This window comes from Vombatus ursinus, unplaced genomic scaffold (genome assembly GCF_900497805.2).
Source record: "Vombatus ursinus unplaced genomic scaffold, bare-nosed wombat genome assembly UNPS02014812.1, whole genome shotgun sequence".
Lineage (NCBI taxonomy): Eukaryota > Metazoa > Chordata > Mammalia > Diprotodontia > Vombatidae > Vombatus > Vombatus ursinus.
Window position 1 is genome coordinate 101,132,962 of NW_020954590.1, and position 9,523 is coordinate 101,142,484.

The window sequence follows — 9,523 nt, forward strand, 5'->3', positions numbered from 1 at the left end:
AAGAAAGAAAGAAAGAAAGAAAGAAAGAAAGAAAGAAAGAAAGAAAGAAAGAAAGAAAGAGAAAGAAAGAAAGAAAAAGAAAGATTACACCTTGCAACAAAAAATAAAGTAGGGAGCTCCCAAAGAACAGACTTTTTTAAGGTGGAAAAGGGAGGGGCCACCATTCCTCTCCAGACCATGCCTCAATCAGCCTACCTTAAATCTCTCTCCCCACTCAAATTCATTATCCTGTCAGTCACTAAAGTGATTTAGTTAAAAGAGCTTTTCCAATAATGTTACTTCCTACAAAAATACCAGAGACTTCTTATCACTTACAAGTTCAAAAATGAAATCCCCTGTTTGATTTTCAAAGGTCTTTCTAATTTAATTCCCTCTTACCTTTCCAGCCTTCTTATACCTTACTCCCTATCATGTACTTATGGACCACATTACACTAGCTTTCTTGATGTTCTACAAACAAGACACTCAATATGTTTCCCACCTCTGGGCATTTTATCTGGCTGTCACTCATGCCTGGAATGCTCACTCCTCATCTCTGCCCACTGCCTTCACTGGATTCCCTTAAGTTTTTAATAACATCTCATATTGTACAGGAAGCCTGTATAAACCTTTCTTAATTCTAGTGCCTTTTCTTTACTAAATATTTCTTATTAATCCTGTATTTATCTAGTTTGCTTATATTTGTTTGTATATTATCTCCTCTATTTGATTGTAAGCTCCTTGAGGGCAGAGTTTGATTTTTTTGGTCTTTTTTTTTTTGTATACCTAGAAGGATGTAGGAAGTATTCAGGGAAGACTAGTACCTCTGTTGTGAGGGCTGTCTTTCCCTTTTCAGGTCTGCTTTCTGTCTTTGGTTGTTCAGCTGATTCACCCAACCTGTAGCTCCAAGAAGTTATAGCATGAGCAGTGGCCAGTAAACTGTTTTGGCAGATAGGTTCAATAAGATTGAAGGCAACCAAGGGGTCCCAACTTCTTCTGTGAATTAAGGGGGGTGTCTACTCTAAGCAGATATCCCCCAGCAGAATGGGTGGATGAGGACAATTTGCTCCAATAGCAATGAAGAGAGCTGAAGTAGGGTCTGTGGAGTATTTAGAATTTGGTTAGACATAAGAAATGCCAGGGTCATCCACTTTCCTGAGTCATCATCAATGATCTTGACTTTTGTCTTTCTATTGTACTTTGATGACTGGAAGAGAGAGTGAGGACTACATCTTCACACTATGCTGCCTAATTTAAATCCAATTAAGTCACAAATCAAAACACATCATCTATAGTTTTTTATCATTTTTACCTAACTTCAAAAGCCTGTGGTGGCAGGAAGTGACAAAGCAGCAGCTGGTAATACACTGGGAGTTGTAGTCACAACCATGTGTACAGGCAGCCCAGGCCCTGTAATCTTCTTAGTGGACTAAAGTAGCAGGGGGATTTGGCAGCCCACTGAGTGTCTGAGCAGTCTTTTGAAGGACTACACTGTTCACCTCCTGGTGCGAAAAAGTGACTAAAAGAGGTGCCCTAAAAATTGCCTGCTTCACCCAACCTTCCACTTGCTTACTACAGCAGGTAAGGATCCCACCCTGAGGGTGAAACACAAAAAAGTACAAAAACTTTTGCAAAGATGATTCCATGCAACATGGGTACTTAGAATGTGTGGTTAGTTGTTGTCCTTTGTTCTCAAAGAGGACCAAAATGACATCAGTATGCTAGAGTCAAGTTGCAGTGTGTCTGACTGGCTAATCAGACCAATATGAGTCAGAATGTTCTACCACAGGTCGGGCACAAATAGTTCATATGAACATTTGGGGTGGATTCTCTAAATTTACTCATCTTGCATTTCTTTTGACCTATTTCAATTGTGCTTTGCTTATGGAACACAGCACCTTCTCTGATGTGGGCATGCCAGGCTGAGTGGTCCTGTGCCAGTGTCTTCCATGTCACACAATCAATTCCAAAATTCTTTAGACAGACATTGAGAGTGTCCTTGTATCACTTCTTCTGACCACCATATGAACACTTGCCCTGTATGAGTTCATAAAATAATCTTTTTGGAAAGCATATGTTTTGTATTCAAACAACATGGTCAGCCCATTGGAGTTGCATGCTTTGAAGGTGGAGAAAGGACTTCAGCGTCTGGTATCTTATCAGGTCAGGTGATCTTCAGAATCTTCCTAATACAATTCAAATGGAAAGGATTCAATTTTCTAGCATGGCACTGGTATACTGTTTAGGTTTCACAGGCCTACAACAAGTAGCTCAGTATAATGGCTCTGTAGACCTTCAGTTTGGTAGTCAGTCTAATACCTCTTCACTCTCATACTTTCCTCTGGAGACTCCCAAACATTTAGGTAGCTCTGGCAATGAGTGTATCAAACTTATTAACAATGTGTACGGCTCTGGAAAATACACTACCATGGTAAGTGAACTTATCCACAGTATTCAAAACTTCTCCATTTTCTGTATCCAATGGTTCCACATATGAAGAGTGTGGTGGTGGCTGCTGGAGCACCTGTGTTTTCTTGGTGTTAATTGTTAGGCCAAAATTAGTGCAAGCAGCAGAGAATCAACTCATACTTCATTGCATATTAGTTTCAGAGGCTGCATTGAGTGCACAATCATCTGCAAACAGAAAATCATGCACCAACACTCCTTCCACTTGAATAATTTACCATTAGTGCACTAGCTGACCTTGATGCCATGTTCATCCTCATTGAAAGCATTTGACAACATAATTGCAAACATTATGCTAAAAAGCATGGAAGCAAGCACACAGACTTGTTTCACTCCATTGGTGACTGAGAAAGCAAGAGAGCACTGTCCATTATCCAGAACCTGGGCAAGCGTGCCATCATGAAATTGATGTACAACACTGATGAATTTATCTGGGTAACCAAATTTTGACACGATTTTCCATAAGATCTCATGACTAACAGTATCAAAAGCCTTGGTCAGATCTATAAATGTTGTATACAGACCTCTGTTCTGTTCCTGGCATTTTTTCTCAAGTTGTTGGGCAGCAAACATCATGTTGGTCATTTCTCAGCCTTTTCTGAAGTCACACTGACTCTAAGGTAGATGACCATCTTCCAGGTAAAGCATCAGTCTATTAAGGAGAACTCTGGCAAGAATATTGCCAACAATGACTGAAAAAGAGACCCTCCTGTGATTGTTACAGGATAATTTATTTCCTTTACCTTTATAGATATGGATGATGGAGGTATCCTTGAAATCATGGGAGATAACCTCTTCTTGTCATATAACCTGGAAAATTTCAGTCATCTTTAGTATGAACAATGATCCCCTATCTTGTAAATCTCAGCTGGAATAGAATCAGAACCAGGTGCTTTGCCACATGAAAGGAGCCCAACACACTTCTTCTTTAGTTAGAACTTCAGTTAGGAAGGGATTGACTTCAACCTGAGGTAAACTATTAGTTGATAATGGTCTGTTGAGAACACTATGGAAGTGTTCAGCCCACCTCTCTGATATCATGTCCTTATCATTAATCAATGTGGTTCCATCAACACTGATTAGTTGAGATGCACCACAGGTCTTTGGCCCATAAATAGTCTTCAGGTCATCATAAAAGCAGTTTGGATTGTTACTGTCAGCATAAAACTGAATTCATCTGCCTTGTTACTGAGTCAAGAATTCTGAATATCTCCAAGCTTTGCTTGTACTTTACTTTCAATGGAATTAAATGCTGCCTTCTTAGAGATGGATGAATTATCCTGCTGGTAAACCTTGTAGAGTTCTTGTTTTTCATTTAGCAGCTTCTAAATTTCTCAATCATTTTCATCAAACCAGTCTTGATGTTTGCAAGTGTTCCAACCAGATGAGCAATTGTAGTGCTATACACCAAATCTCCAAAAGCTGCCCACGTTTTTTGCTCCACTGTTACCAACTGTGTGTTGGTTCAACTTTCTCTCCAAGTTAGCAACAAACAGTTCCCATTCAAAGAAGAGTTCTAATCTGTTTGAATTAATTCTTCTGGTATTATGACATTTGGACATTAATTCTGCCTTGGGGATGTCACTTTTATTGAATAAGACTATTTAGCTTGGAGAAGATAAGCCTATGATAAGTCCAGCACTCTGCACCACACACTGCCTTTGTCACTCTCACATCCTGTCTGTCTCTTCTTACCATCACATACTCTATTAAATGCCAATGTTTGCTGAGAGGGTGCATCCATGAAGTTTTATTGCATTTAGGTAAGTGGAAGACAGTGTTGGTGATGAGAGGGTCATGAGATGCACAAGTCTTCATTAGTAAGTGACCATTGCTGTTGCTATTTCCAACTCCATTCCTCCCTAGGACTCCCTGCCAAGTCTGATAGTCTGAGCCTACTCTAGAATTAAAATTACCCAGAATTATAAGCTTTTATTCTTTTGGCACATTGATGATAAGGGTCCCCAGGTCTTCATAAAGTTTTTCTTTGACCTCATCATGGTTCATCATGGTGGGAGCATAGGCACTAATGATGGTGGCGTGACATTTTCCTGCAAGTGGCAATCACATTGTCATGAACCTGTCATTCACTCCTTTTGGTAGGCATACAAGTTTGTTGACTAGATTAGTTTTGATTGCAAAATCTACAACAGCTTCATGGTGCTCCCCTTCACTGTGGTCACTCCCAGAAAAGTGTGTATCCAGCTCTAACTTCAGTAAGCTGGCCTTCATTTACCAGCCTTGTTTCAGGGTTGCTATTTGGATGTGATACCTACTTATTGAATTCTTTTGCAACAAGAGCTTTTTGTCTTTCAGGTCTACTGAATTTTTTGTTGTCTTTAAGTATGCGCACATTCCATGTGCCAATGGTGAATGGGATCATCTTTGCAGATGCTTCTGTATATTTGTTTTGTGTGTTTTGACCCCAGAATGGGATTCCCCCCACCACCATCATAACAAGGTTGAGTTGGGTAAGGAGACAATATTAGGGCACTTTTTCTAGCCCCCTTTTCACTTCAGGAGGTGAGCAGTGCAATCCTTAAAAGACTGCTCAGACAACCAGGTGTCTGTGGAAACCCACTGCTACTTCCAGGGGGAAATGACAGACAATATGAAATCCCGTATACTGGAAAGATGAACAGCTCTTGTTGAGAGAGAACTCAACAGGTATTACATCCAAATAGAAACCCTGAGTGAAACAAGGCTTGTAAATGAAGAGCAGCTTATCAAAACCAGAGCTGAATATACTTTTTTTGATTAGTTGCAGTGAAAGGGAACACTGTGAAGCTGGCATAAGTTTTGGAATCAAAACTCATCTAGTCAACCAGCTTGTATGCCAAACAAAATAAATGAATTACAGGCTCACGACAATGTGATGTCCCCTTTCAAGAAAGAACCATGACAACATCAACAATGCATATGTTCCCACCATGAAAAGACCTGATGACATCAAAGATAAATCTTATGAAGACCTGGAGACCCTCATCAGTTATATTTTACTTAAAATCTTCACATTGATATTCATTACAGAAGTGGTTCAATAGTTTCCTTTCCCTATGTTTTCTTTTCCTGGGTAAGGTATCAGCACCATATTTGTGTCATAAAAGGAATTTGCGAGGACTCCTTCTTTGCCCATTTCCCCAAATAGTTTATATAGTATTTGAATTAATTATTCTTTAAATGTTTGATTTAATTCACTTTTGAATCCATGTGGTCATGATTTTTTCTCCTTAGAGAGCCTATTGATCACTGGTTCACTTTGTTTTTTCTAAGACAGGCTTCATTAAGTATTGTTTTTCTTTTTTAAATTAATCTCAGCAATTCATATTTTTGTTTATGTTCATCCATTTCACTTAGATTGTTAGATTTATTGACATATATATGGGCAAAACAATCCCTGATCATTACTTAAATTTCATCTTCATTGGTGTTGCATTCACCCTTTTAATTTTTGATACTGGTAATTATATTTTCTCCTCTCTTTTTTTTCAAATTTGCCAGTGATTTATCTATTTTTTTCATAATACTAGCTCCTAGTTTGTTCATTAATTAAAAATTTTCTTACTTTCAGTTTTATTAATCTCGCTTTTGATTTTGAGGATTTCCAAATTGTTTTTTAATTAAGGATTTTTAATTTTTTCCTTTTCTAGTTTCTTTAGTTGCTGTTCAATTCATTAATCTGCTCCTCTCTTTTATTGACGTAAGCATTTAGTGATATAAAATTTACTTTAAGTACTGCTTTGGCTGTATCCCATAAAGTTGGATGTGTTCCCTCATTATTGTAATTCTCTTTAATGAAATTATTGATTGTTTCTATGATCTTTGACCCCTCATTCTTTAGGATTAGATTACTTAATTTCCAAATAAATTTTAATCTGTGTTTCCACAGTTATTTATGTAATTTTTATTGTATAGTCATCTGAAAATGATGCATTTAATATTTCTATTTTTCTGCATTTGTTGGTTAGGTTTTTATACCTCAATAAATGGTAACATTATAAGTAAGTGCCATGTGCTCCTGAAAAAAGTATATTCCTTCCTATTTCCATTCATTTTTCTGCTGAGGCCTATCATGTCTAACTTTTCTAAAATTCCATTCCTTTCCTTGTCTTCTTTTTAAAATATTTTTGTTTAGATTTATCTAGTTCTGAGAGGGGAAATTTGAGGTCACTTATTAGCAAAATTTTACTGTGTATTTGCTCGTGTAACTCATTTAACTTTTCCTTTAAGAGTTTGGATGCTTTGCTATTTGATGCATATATGTTTTGTATTGTTATTACTTCATTGTCTATTGCACCTTTTAGCAAAATGTAGTTTCCTTATTTATCTCTTTTAATTAGAACTATTTTTGCTTCATCTGAGATCATGATTGTTTCACTTTTTTTTCTTCTGCTGAAGCAGAATAGTTGCTGTTCCAACCTCTTACCTTTATTCTTTGTGTATCTCTCTGCTTCCAGTGTGTTTTTTTTCTGAACAATGTGTTGTAAGATTATTTTTTGTTTATCCACTTCCATTTTATGGGTAATTTCATCCCATTCACATTCAAACTTCTGATTACTAACCATGTATTTCCCTCCATCCTGCTTTTCCCTCTGTAAACTTTTCTTTCTCTCTTCTTTAACCCTGTCCCTCCTCAAAAGTATTTTGCTTTTTACCACCATCTCCCCCAATCCTCCTGACCTTCTATCAGTTCCCTTTAATATTGTTCTCCTCTCCTTACTTCTCTATAGGTAAGATAGATTTTTGTGCTCATCTCAATATAGATGTTATTATCAGTGTGAGTCAATTTTGTTGAGAGTTAGGTTCATGCATTGTGGCCCACCTCTACAATTTCCCCCTCCATTGTAAAAACTTTCATATCTCTTTTATATGAGATTATTTCCCTTTTTCTACTTCTCCCAATGTGTCCTTTTTTTTTACTCCTCAATTTTATTTTTTTATATTATCCTATAATAATCAACTCACACCCCATGTACTTTTCTAATTACCCTAAATTTATAATTATTGGGAGTTACAGATATCTTCCCATGTAGGAATGTAAACAATTTAAACTTATTGAATCCCTTATGATTTATCTTTCCTGTTTACCTTTTTATGTTTCTCTTGGGTCCTGTTTTTGAAAGTAATTTTTTTTATTAACTCTAATCTTTTCATCATGAATGCTTAAAAGTTCTCTATTTCATTGAATACCCATTTTACTACCTTAAGGATTATCCTCAGTTTTGCTGGGTAGGAGATTCTCGGTTGGAATCCTAGCTCCTTTGCCCCAGAATATCATATCCTAAGCTCTTTGATCCTCTAATGAAGCAGCTGCTAAATATTGTGTAAGCCTGACTGTAGCTTTATGATATTTAAATAGTTTCTTTCTGGTTGCTTGCAATATTTTTTTTCCTTGACCTGAGATCACTGGCATTTGGCTATAACATTTTTGGGAGTTTTCATTTTGGGATCTCTTTCAAGAGGTGATTGGTGTATTCTTTCCATTTCTATTTTACCTTCTGGTTCTAGGATATCAGGGTAGGTTTTCATGATAATTTCTTGAAAGTTATCTAGACACTTTCTGTGATTATGGTTTTCAGATAATCCTATAATTTTACATTGATTTCTCCTCAAACTATTTTCTAGGTTAGTTGTTTTTTCCTATTAGATATTTCACATTTTCTTATATTTTTCATTCTTTTGATTTTCTGTTATTGTTTCTTGATGTCTCATGGGATCATTAGTTTCTACTAGCCCAATTCTAATTTTAAGGAATTATTTTCTTCAATGAACTGTTATATCCCCCTCCACCAACCAATACAGCCAATTCTTCCTTTTAAGGAGTTCCATTCTTCATTGAATTTTTGTACCTTTTTTCTATTTAGTCAATTGTGCTTTTTTATGAGTTCTTCTCTTCAATTAATTTCTGTACATCATTTTCCATTTGACCAATTCTGCTTTTTAAGGAGCTCTTCAGTATATTTTTGTCCCTCTTTTATCATTTGGCCAATTCTATTTTTATAGCATTATTTTCTTCAGCATTTGTTTTTGTGCCTCTTTTACCAAGTTATTGACTCCTTTTTTCATGATTTTCTTGTATTGCCCTCATTTCCTTTCCCAATTTTTCCTCTGTGTCTCATATTTGATTTTTTTATCCTTTTTGATCTCTTACAGGAATCTGTTTAGGGTTGAGACCAATTCACATTTTAGTTTGGGTCTTTTTATGTAACTGTTTTTGACATTGTTTTCTTCTGAGTTGTGTTATTATGTTCTGTCACCATAGTAACTTTCTATAGTCAGGAATTTTTGGGGGGAGGTGTTGTTGTTTTGTTTGTTTTTTTTCATTTTCCTAATCTATTTATCTTAGCTTTTAACTCTATGTTAAAGAGGGCTCTGCTCTCTGGGTGGAGGAGGCACTGTCCTGAACTTCATGTTGTTTGAACAGCTAGTTCTGGGAATCTGTAAGCTTTCAGTTCTTCCAAGATGGTATGATCTGAGGACAGGTGTTGTCACTGTTGTTCTGGTTTGTGCTTTGGTCTGTGAGTGACTGAAGGTAATTTTTTCTGTCATGGAACTTTGCTTAAGGTCCCCATTTCCATGCAGCTACAGGGTCTAGTGTGCTAGTGCCCCCCCTTGCCCTGGGATTGTGACTGGAATCACATATGGGCAATGCAATAGAGAACTGTTTCCAGTGTCCAAAAAGGCTCCAATATAATCTCTAACCAATTTCTTGACCCCCTCCCTTACTGTCTGTGGACTGAAATCTCCATAATCCACAGCTGCTGCTGATTCAGTTGCCCCCAAGGCCTGCTGCTGGGGTGCTGGGGCATGGCCTAAGCTTTCTTGGCCTCCATTGCTCTTCATTCCACTCTCACCCCAGTGAGTCAGACCTTTCCTCCTTAGCTTCTAAGTTGTCTTGGGCTGTAAAATTGTTTCACTCCATACTTTCATTGGATCTGCTGCTCCAAAATTTCTCTTGAGGCATTATTTTAACATCATTTGGAAGAGAATTTGGGAGAGCTGAATTGAGTCCCTGTCTTTACTAACTTGGTTTCATCTCCCTCCTTAATATTAATTTCAACAACTGTACATATTAGGA

General features: G+C 37.0%; 1 pseudogene; it reads right to left on the reverse strand.

The window, feature by feature from the left end:
• LOC114054035 overlaps positions 1-9,288 on the reverse strand; it is a 194,959-nt pseudogene extending 185,671 nt beyond the window's left edge.
• Positions 9,289-9,523: the final 235 nt, after the last annotated feature.